Raw genomic sequence first — 9,663 nt, forward strand, 5'->3', positions numbered from 1 at the left:
CATCAACGCTTAGCCTTCGCCCGGATGATTTCTGACTCGGAAATATATTCGTCTTCTTCCATAGACTCTGGTTGGCTACGCGTAGGCGAACCAGATGGACCCGGGGACTGAGATTTTCCACGCCTGCTTTGCGTGGCCACGGTGGGTGTTGTGGTTGGGTTCTTCTTTGAAGAGCCCTGACTAGCATCGTTTTTTTCCGGCGGTGTGCCCTTCTTCGTTGCCGTTTTGGTAGCCTTATCCGCCTTGGCTTGCTTTGCATTCTTAATAGTATGTTCTTCCTTATTTTTCTCTTGCGTGTCTGTATTGTTATTTTTCTCACTATCTACTACGGCAGCATACGAACGGGAGAACGTAGGCGCGATGAGTGTTCTGTATTTCTTTCGTGCTTCTTGATATGGCAGCTTTTCAACGGTCTTTATCTCCATTATTTTTTTCTCTTCTCTCATCTTGGGGCAATCTCGAGAATAAACCGGATGTGATCCCTCGCAATTCACACAGGTTGGTTCAGAGGTGCACGCGTCACCTTCGTGTTTATCTTTGCCACAGCGCGGGCAGGTGGCCTTGCCCTCACATCTGGTAGCGATGTGGCCGAAACGCTGGCATTGAAAACACCGCATGGGGCTAGGAATGAATGGCCTTACGGAAACAGATTCGTATCCCACATAGACCTTGTCAGGAAGTTTGTCACGACAGAAAGTGAGGATGACGGACGTGCTGTTGGTCAGCTCACCGTTCCTCTTTGTCTTTAGACGGCGGCAGTCTATTACACCCTGAGACGCCATCTCACTATCTCATCTTCAGAGACGTAGAGTAGGTCGTAATGCGAAATGACTCCCCGACATGTATTGAATGTTTGGTGCACCTGGACCTTAACGGGTATTTCGTTAAATTTTGTCATTTTCAATAACTTTTCGCTTTGTGTTTCGTTGCTGGTTTTAATTAGCAGTGATCCATCCCTTAATTTTTTGGCCGATTCTAAGTCACCGGGTATCGCTGCCGACAGAACTCGTTTTATTAGAAAGGGAGATACCTTTGTCAGGGTCTCACCATCATTAGCACATCTCATAACAAGGAATTTCCGACATGCGGTAGACTTACTTTCTCCCCCGCCCACTTCCGGACGGGATCTTTTCGTTGGAGGAAGAAAGTTGTTATCCATGGACTCAAAACAGAAATTCATCCCCTGGGCTCCCCACCCACCACGGAGCCACACATTCGGGACGCCACACCGAGATCCGGTGTGGTCGCCAGGGCTACCCGAGGGATATAGGAACCTTTGATAGGGGATCTCTTTTGGGTTAGAACCTCCAGCGCGGGGGCCCTCCGAACCCACGCACCTTCGGCCGCCCTACGGAGACCCCCATATCTCCAGCACTAACCCGTCCTGGCGTACGCTCGGAAGGAGCCGCCAAGCTCCCCAGTCGCCAGGAGCCGATTGACCGAGCTGGGCTCTTCTCGGCCGCCCGTTTTTCGGGGAATCCAGGGCCGAAGTGGGGTGTTGAACTCCGGCCCATACCGGGTTTCCGACGCCCAGCTGGGTGCCGGAGAACTCACCCACCAGGATCCCCTTCTCCCCCTTGTACGGGTCTCCACGCACGGCAAACACGTGGGTGAATCTGGACGCCAGATATTTCGGCTACTCAGCACAGCAGAGTCACATGCTGTCTGGACGCTATCCTAGCGTACGAAGGGTTTTTTGACGAGGTTGTCTCCCCGGTGGGCTCGGGTCCGTGGGGGCGCGACTCCCCAAAGGAAGAGATTACTCTCTTCCCCCCGTGCGGGGGAACTTCCAATAAAGCTCTCTCTGGAAGATTCCGGAGAAAGGCATTATGGATCTCGTCCATCCCTGGAGACGTGTCACGGGAAGCTGCGATTGCTGATTTTAGTTCCCAAAGGGAAAATGGGACATTGTAGTCCGCCAGAGTTCCCCTCTCAGCAAAAGAAAGTATGTTCGATTCGGCGTGTCTCTTCAAAGATAGGAAGGAGTCCTCATAATTGGCGTTGCCGCTAATGTAAGCTAGCTGCCGTCCGAATATCTCGCTGATGGCGGACGGTGAGGTTACGATGTTGCCGTTGTTTTTAATGCATGCGACTCCAAACTGATGGTGGTCACCGCAGATGCTCCTCACCTTTTTCCACACCTGCGACACTGGTGTCCGGCAGTTTATCCCGGATACAAATGACATCCAGGAGCCCTTCTTCGCCTCTTTGACCACCTTTCGTGCTTTGACTCGAACACGGCGAAAGGAAGCCAAATTGGTGGCAGTTGGGTATTTATTGAAAATTCTTAGCGCTCTCTTGCGTGCCTGAATAGCCTTAGCGCAATCGTCGTTCCACCATGGAACGGCAGGCCTCAAACGGGCGTGCCCTAACCTTGGCACACTACTATTTGCACATTCGACGATACTGTTTGTCAAAAAGTCAATATTCTGGATACCACAGCGGCCTTCGTTAAATGTAAAATGGAAAAATTCTTTAAAAAGAGCTTAGTCGGCTCTCCGGATACTCCAATTCCTTGGACGTAAAATATTGGAGTTAAAATCTTCCTCTCTATTAATAGTAATGGGGAAGTGATCACTCCCACATAGATCGTCGTGGACATTCATTTGCACTTTGTCCATTAATGTGCTCGAAGTAAAGCAAAGGTCAATAGTCGAATACTTGCGGTTAAAACTATTAAACCTAGTTTTCTTTCCGTCATTTAATAAATCCAGGTTAGAGACTGTTAAAAACTGCGATAAAATGCGTCCTCTCCGATTGCACTGTGCCCTAGAGCTACCCCACAGTGTGTCATGGGCATTAAAATCACCTACTATATTTAAGGGTTTGGGCAGTTGGCAGATAAGGGCGTCTAAGTAAAAAAGGGTCACCGGTGCCCCCTCTGGGAGGTACACGTTACATAGAGTCACCGACTGGGGGCCGTGCAGCGTTACCTCTACCGCCTGAAAAGGCGTGTTAAGCGCCACCCGGGAGACATGAAGGGTCTCCCTAGCGGCGATCATAACACCACCGTGTGCCCGTTGGCCACTCGTGTCGTCAAATCTAAAAACGTTTAAACCATTTAAAATACCTTTGTCCGTTGCTTTAAAATGTGTTTCTTGCAGGCAAATGCACGTTGAATTAAAATCACGCAGTAAAATGGCCAGCTCCTCCTTGTGCCGATAAAAACCGTTGCAATTCCATTGCAAAATAAAAGCCATGATTAAAGATAAATAAATAAGTAAAATGTAAACCCTTGGGACAGCTGGAGTCACCGTGTGCATCCTGGCCGCAGCGTGGGCAGGTGGCCTTGCCCTCACATCGCGTTGCGATGTGACCGAAGCGCTGGCACTGGAAGCAGCGCATCGGGGCTGGTATGACTGGTCGCACGGGCACTGATTCATACCCTATGAACACTTTGTCGGGTAGCCGGTCACACGTAAATGTAAGCACTACGGAGGTGGTGTTGACTATTTCTTCATTTCGTTTCGTTGTCAGCCGACGAACGTCGCACACTCCCTGGGATGCCATCTCTTGTTTTATTTCGTCAACTTCCACGTACAGTAGTTCGAAATGGCTTATAACTCCCCGACAAGTGTTCAGGGTTCGGTGAACCTACACTGTCACTGGGATGTCGTGCATTAGTTTCATTTTAAGAACCTTCTCACTTTGCGCCTGATTTGCCGTTTCGATCAAAAGGGATCTATCCCGTAACTTTTTGGCCGATTTTATATCACCTGGCACCGTAGCAGAGAGGACTATACGAATTAAGAACCACCGGGAGCCACACATTCGGGACGCCACACCACTATCCGGTGTGGTCGCCAGGGCTACCCAAGGGATATAGGAACCTTCGATAGGGGGTCTCTTTTGGGTTAGAACCTCCAGCGCGGGAGCCCTCCGAACCCACACGCCTTCGGCCGCCCTACGGAGACCCCCATATCTCCAGCACTAACCCGTCCTGGCGTACGCTCGGAAGGAGCCGCCAAGCTCCCCAACCGCCAGGAGCCGATTGACCGAGCTGGGCTCTTCTCGGCCGCCCGTTTTGCGGGGAATCCAGGGCCGAAGTGGGGTATCGAACTCCGGCCCATACCGGGTTTCCGACGCCCAGCTGGGTGCCGGAGAACTCACCCACCAGGATCCCCTTCTCCCCCTTGTACGAGTCTCCACGCACGGCAAACACGTGGGTGATTCTGGACGCCAGATGTTACGACTACTCAGAGCAGCAGAGTCACATGCTGTCTGGACACTGTCCGAGCGAGCGACGGGGTTTTTTAATGAGCTTGTCTCCTCGGTGGGCTCGGGTCCGTGGGGGCGCGGCTCCCCAAAGGAAGAGATTACTCTCTTCCCCCCGTGCGGGGTAATTTCTCTCTTTCTATGGATAGTAATTACTGATGAAAATTTTTTTTTGCCTCTTCTATTTCTTTTTCCCTCAGGAGAAGACTCTTCTCCTTTAGGGAAATGAGCTTCTCCTGCATGGATTTAAAATTTTCTACACTGCTGTTGGTACCTGAAATATTTTATTTGGTAAATAATACAATATTTAGAAAAAGATCACTGTATGTTCTTCAAGTTTATAATGTTAATGTGGAGTACTGTTTAAACCAATTGATAAAATGAGCTTGTCCGTAAAAAAAATCACTTACTCTTGCCACAGGGTTTGTTATATGTCTTCGTGGCTGAGGAGGATGGAGGAGGATCGGCATTTATTTGGTGATGGATTGATGTGGCAGATGGATATTCAGGGAGCAAGGAAACAGATGAATTGGAAGGGCCAGGGTCATTTTCACTGAAACTTAATTGAGGGGTTGGGGGGGATGCTGAATCTATAGAAATTTCTTTAGAGTTCTGAAATGGAAGGAGTTAAGTGCGAATTAAATGCGCCCTGAAAACAATATGAATATGTATGCAATTAAGTTGTTCACACTATATCTTACAAAACTTCTTTTTGTCCACTGTTAAACATTCATTTCAATTAACAATTTACTTTTATAAGGTGCGCGACTTAAAAATGAGAATATATTAATAGTATTGAAATTAATATACTACATGGTATAATAGCACTTTACACTAATGATAGCAATTTCAGTATGATATTGCAGAACTAACATTTATATTGATAATGCATCATTGAAAGGACAACTTAAAAAAACTCACCTCATCAAAAATAATCAGCGACTCCTTAATATTCTGGTGACCATGAATGGCATTTGATCCGATGATGTTTGCCACCCGCCTCTGGAACTCACTCAGTTCCAGAGCCACTGGAGGCCCACCCCCAGTGTGAGCAATGCCATGTAAAAGGGCTGCTGCCTTGCCCTTTGCAGCAGATTTGATATCTTGCCAAGACTGTAAAGAGATATGTCTGTCATGATACCACTATGATGATCTATTAATAGCTGTTAACATTATCGCTAAACAAATTTGAGCAACGCTTCATTAATCGAAAACGTCTCTATCATTTATGAGTCGAAAAATTTAAAAACACGCCGCGTCGATGATTCGTGGTTAAAAATGAAAAAAAATCGCGACATATGCTTTCATTCAATTTTCAAACTTACCTTTCTCCACTCCTTCCATGATCTCTTCGGTCCCATACACCCATTTAAAGTATGCGTCACCTCCTCCCAAAGTTTTGCGGCGTCTTTGGCCGTAAAAGTGCTTTTTAATCTCCCCTTCCTGATGTTTTCATTTTCTAAAAAGTAAATAGTGATGTAGAACTATATATTACGAGCAGTAAAATAAAAATTAGTTTTATTTACTTACCATCAACAAATTAAAGAAGGATTTCCTTCTGCTGCTTCGTGATTTTCATTTTTAATATGAGCGGTATCTGGCTTTCTGCTGTCAATTGTTTTGTACATATTTTTTGACACGGCCTTAACAACGTCTGTATTTACGTCCTCAACCCGACGTTGCCACGTCTATCGCTCGGGTTGAATATACATAGCAACCCTCGAAACCGACAATCGGTTTGAAACACGGTCTTAGAATATAAGAAGGTCTGGACACTCTCCGTTCAGACATGGTCATTTAATGAAGCCGTTTCCCGTTGAGGCCGGTAGGGGCGCCACCTATCCTGAAGGGCAAGTTTCCTACGTATCTGTATACGATGCTTCAGTAATTATGAACTAATTTATGGCAAAAATGAATATAAACACATCGACAGTGGTTACTAGTTAACAAGTTCATATGCACTTAACATCTTATAGCGAAAAATACCTAGAAATCGTTCTCATACTTGAGTATTAATCAAATGGAAGGCGTTGGATTTCAGCTTCGTCTGCTTCGATACCTTTGTAAAATCTGTTACAGCCATAACGAAAGATTGTCAGCAGTTAAAACCTTATGTAGTGAGGAAAGGTATTTTTAAGGAAATAATTATTTGTAGCTATCTTGTGGTAAACGTTAATATAAGTTGTCATAGAAGCTACGTACGCACCATTGCCTCTGAGCCCATCGGCATGTTTCCACGGCCTTATAAGAATATAGATGATATTCCTTGCTTTCAAACACTATAAACAAATATAATATCAGAAACGCAAACGGCTTCTTACCAAGGCCGAAGTGAAATACTTCTTATGAAGTGACGTATGTTAATGTTTTTAATCTCCTGAGTCTCGATCAAGTGATAATAATAATGGCAGGGCACAGCAAACCTAAAAAAATGATTCTATCCTAGGGACGTTTTGCGGGTATAGAATAGGCATATTTAATCGTTGAACAGGGTTAATAATTTCCGGAAGTACCATTATTACCGTTAAAGGCTATTTTATAACGATGCTTGCCTACTCATCAAAGGATAATTTGAGATTTAAGGAAGTAAAATACCATATGAAAGATAAGAACGAAAGAGATTTTGCAAATAATTTCCGAATAAACTTCCACGAAAACAGTGCAATGGATATAATCCGAGGGATTTGCGGATGTCTGATCACTTGCAGGTGCTGGCAAATCTGAAATATTATCCCTCGCCCAAAAATAAGATGAGTAGTACGACAGAAACCACAGGCTAATACTGCTAATACGCGGTAAATGTACTTTTCATGAGAGTTGCACGCACCATCGATAACAGCTGCATTAAAAGAAATCATCGAAAGAGGTATTAAGAATGAAAACGATTCACATTTTTCCAACTTATATAATGTACACACACATAAAATCTACATTTCCAGAATGATTACACAATGCTATTGAAACTGAGATTATTTATACAATCAATGCAAGGTAATGTCATGAAAAATAAATTTTAAGTACTCACAATTTAACATTTCTATTAATTCTTTCTATTACTAATTTCTATTTCTAATTACTAATCATTCTAAGAGATTCAATTTAGTAGGAGAGAATGATGAATAGTTGATAAAAGCCGTCGCACATCTTGCATTTTCTTAGTGTTACTTCATTCCTCCACTGTGAATGACATTGACCACTGGAACAGCAGAACCTGTAATTTAAAATATGTATAAATTTTGGAGCTTTAGCACACCAAAAAAAGGAATCGTACAGCTATTTCATCGCTTCTCAGGGTCCTTGGGGACTCTAAAAAGCGAAATCCCCGAAGTCTTGTGGCCATAACCAGTGGTGCGACGCGGTACCACACACGTCCACGGCATTTTCCATTTTTCAGTAAATCCGCGATATATATCCACGAAATATTAATGTAGAACAATAAGGAAATAATGCAGAAGACTAACATTTGAAAATAAATGAAAACTAAATCTTAATTAATTACAAAAATGACTATTTCCACTCACCTGCAGTATGCGCTCAACAATACGGAAATTAACTTACCCGCTAATTCTTGCCCTCCAGAATACGTGGCGCCGCCCCGGCAAACGTGCGGCAGGTTGAGGAAACGACTTCAATAAAAGACCATGGGTTCCCAATGGAGTGGGATAGGAAGTGTCATGGGGCTGGTTTGAAAATTTCTAGCACACCAAATCCCGAGCAAAAAGATTCGGGCACGGAATGAGAGATCGGGATTATTCCGTGCCGGAATTAATGTCGAGCGATTCAAGCACACCCCCCCGGGTCAAGGTTCTGGTGCACAAGGTGTCCGGGGGAGGTTCGCCGATGCCATATTTGAATTTAGCAACCCAAAAAACCCCCGGATGCCGCTTGTTTATCCTTTCCCGCATGAACTCTGGGACAGTTCCACGGAGATGACGTTCGACGGTGTTCCTGAGCCCCAGGTGGTCCGGGTGTCAATTTGAACATCATAATCGTGATCAGCGACCTCAAAAACCCCTGAGTACCCGTTCCGGGCCAGTTCTGACTTTTCTACAAAGTTATTACGTTTTCCAAAGGGCGTCTCAGAATTTGCATTTTCCGAGTGCATTTTGGCCTGAAGCAATGCAACTAAAGGTTTCTCCCAAATGAAAATATGTTAACTTTTTTACAAATAATTTTTGCAAGCCAATGCAAAAAACCGCATTTCGATCCGTCTAGGACGCAAATATGTCTTTATTTTTGCGTATCTTTCCTTGACTACAGAGGTTCTACCACTAGGCGCTAACGATTCGACCCCTCACCCAGCCGGATGCCCCGTAAACTGCAGGTGGACCGGCGCCGACTCGCACCTCCGCGAGGAGGGAACACGCCGTGCCAGGGGTTCTTGTCCCCGGACACCGCCGCCCGACTGAGGTCATCACCCGCGGAAGCAGACCGATGGCAAATGACCCCGCCATAGCGCTTGGACCCGCCGGCAACATTGGAACCCCCGCCAGAGCTGTCGTGGATCCACGGAGAGGAAGTTCCGGGCAGAGCAGGAACCAGCCACGCGGATGCAGCAGCCGCGGACCTCGCCCGCCCTTACAGGCGCCCCCCTGTAACTTTCTGAAACCAATAAACGCGCCCCCCGGGTATTTTAAAATTCTCATCCCGGCCTTTCTTTACTCTACGTCATGATTACCCGATCCCGGGTCTCCCTCGGGGAATCCAGGGTCGAAGTGAACTCTGGCCCACACCGGGTTTCCAACGCCCGGCTGGGAGCCGGTGAGCTCACCCACCAGGATCCCCTTCTCCCCCACGAACCAGTCTCCACGCATGGCAAACACGTGGGTGATTCAAGATGCTAGTTGTTTCTGCTACTCAGAACAGCAGAGTCACATGCTGTCTGGACGCTATCCTAGCATACGAAGGGTTTTTTTAAACGAGGTTGTTTCCCCGGTGGGCTCGGGTCCGTGGGGGCGCTGCTCCCCAAAGGAAGAGATCACCCTCTTCTTCCGTGCAGGGTTATATCTCAGTTGTCTAAATAATTTTGTCTTATTCTACAGTGAAATACTTCGTAATTTAATTTATGGATGGTTGCCAGATAGTGCCGCGCAACTGGCTTGACTCAGCGAAAGAGTGCTGTACCTGGCCACCTGGACCTCTGGTCCACATAAGTAGACCAGAGGAAGTACGATAAAGCTGCGGAGAAAATGTTTGAGACAGAAGAATCCTGGAAGAAGTATCCAGTGGAAAAAATTCGTGCCTCTGGGGGTAAGTTTTTAACTTAGTCTAAGAATTACTCTTACATTATGTATTACAGATGTCCACAATAACGAAGTTTTTAATAGACCAAAAGACTAGGTATTGCAATATCTTGCACGAGTGTATTTCATATCAATTAATTCCTTACTTTAAGTTTTAATTATTTTATAGATGATTTTAATTACATAAGAATGAAGCTCAATGAAT

At 45.7% G+C, this 9,663-nt stretch overlaps 1 long non-coding RNA gene across 1 annotated transcript; it reads right to left on the reverse strand.

Moving 5' to 3' along the window:
- Positions 1–4,419: 4,419 nt before the first annotated feature.
- LOC124173985 lies at positions 4,420–4,725 on the reverse strand. Its single transcript, XR_006868817.1, has 2 exons — positions 4,626–4,725; positions 4,420–4,489 (listed from the first exon to the last, which is right to left on the reverse strand). It is a non-coding gene; the product is annotated as an uncharacterized LOC124173985 (long non-coding RNA).
- Positions 4,726–9,663: the final 4,938 nt, after the last annotated feature.

The sequence above is a fragment of the Ischnura elegans genome, chromosome 1 (genome assembly GCF_921293095.1).
Source record: "Ischnura elegans chromosome 1, ioIscEleg1.1, whole genome shotgun sequence".
NCBI classification, from domain to species: Eukaryota; Metazoa; Arthropoda; class Insecta; order Odonata; family Coenagrionidae; genus Ischnura; species Ischnura elegans.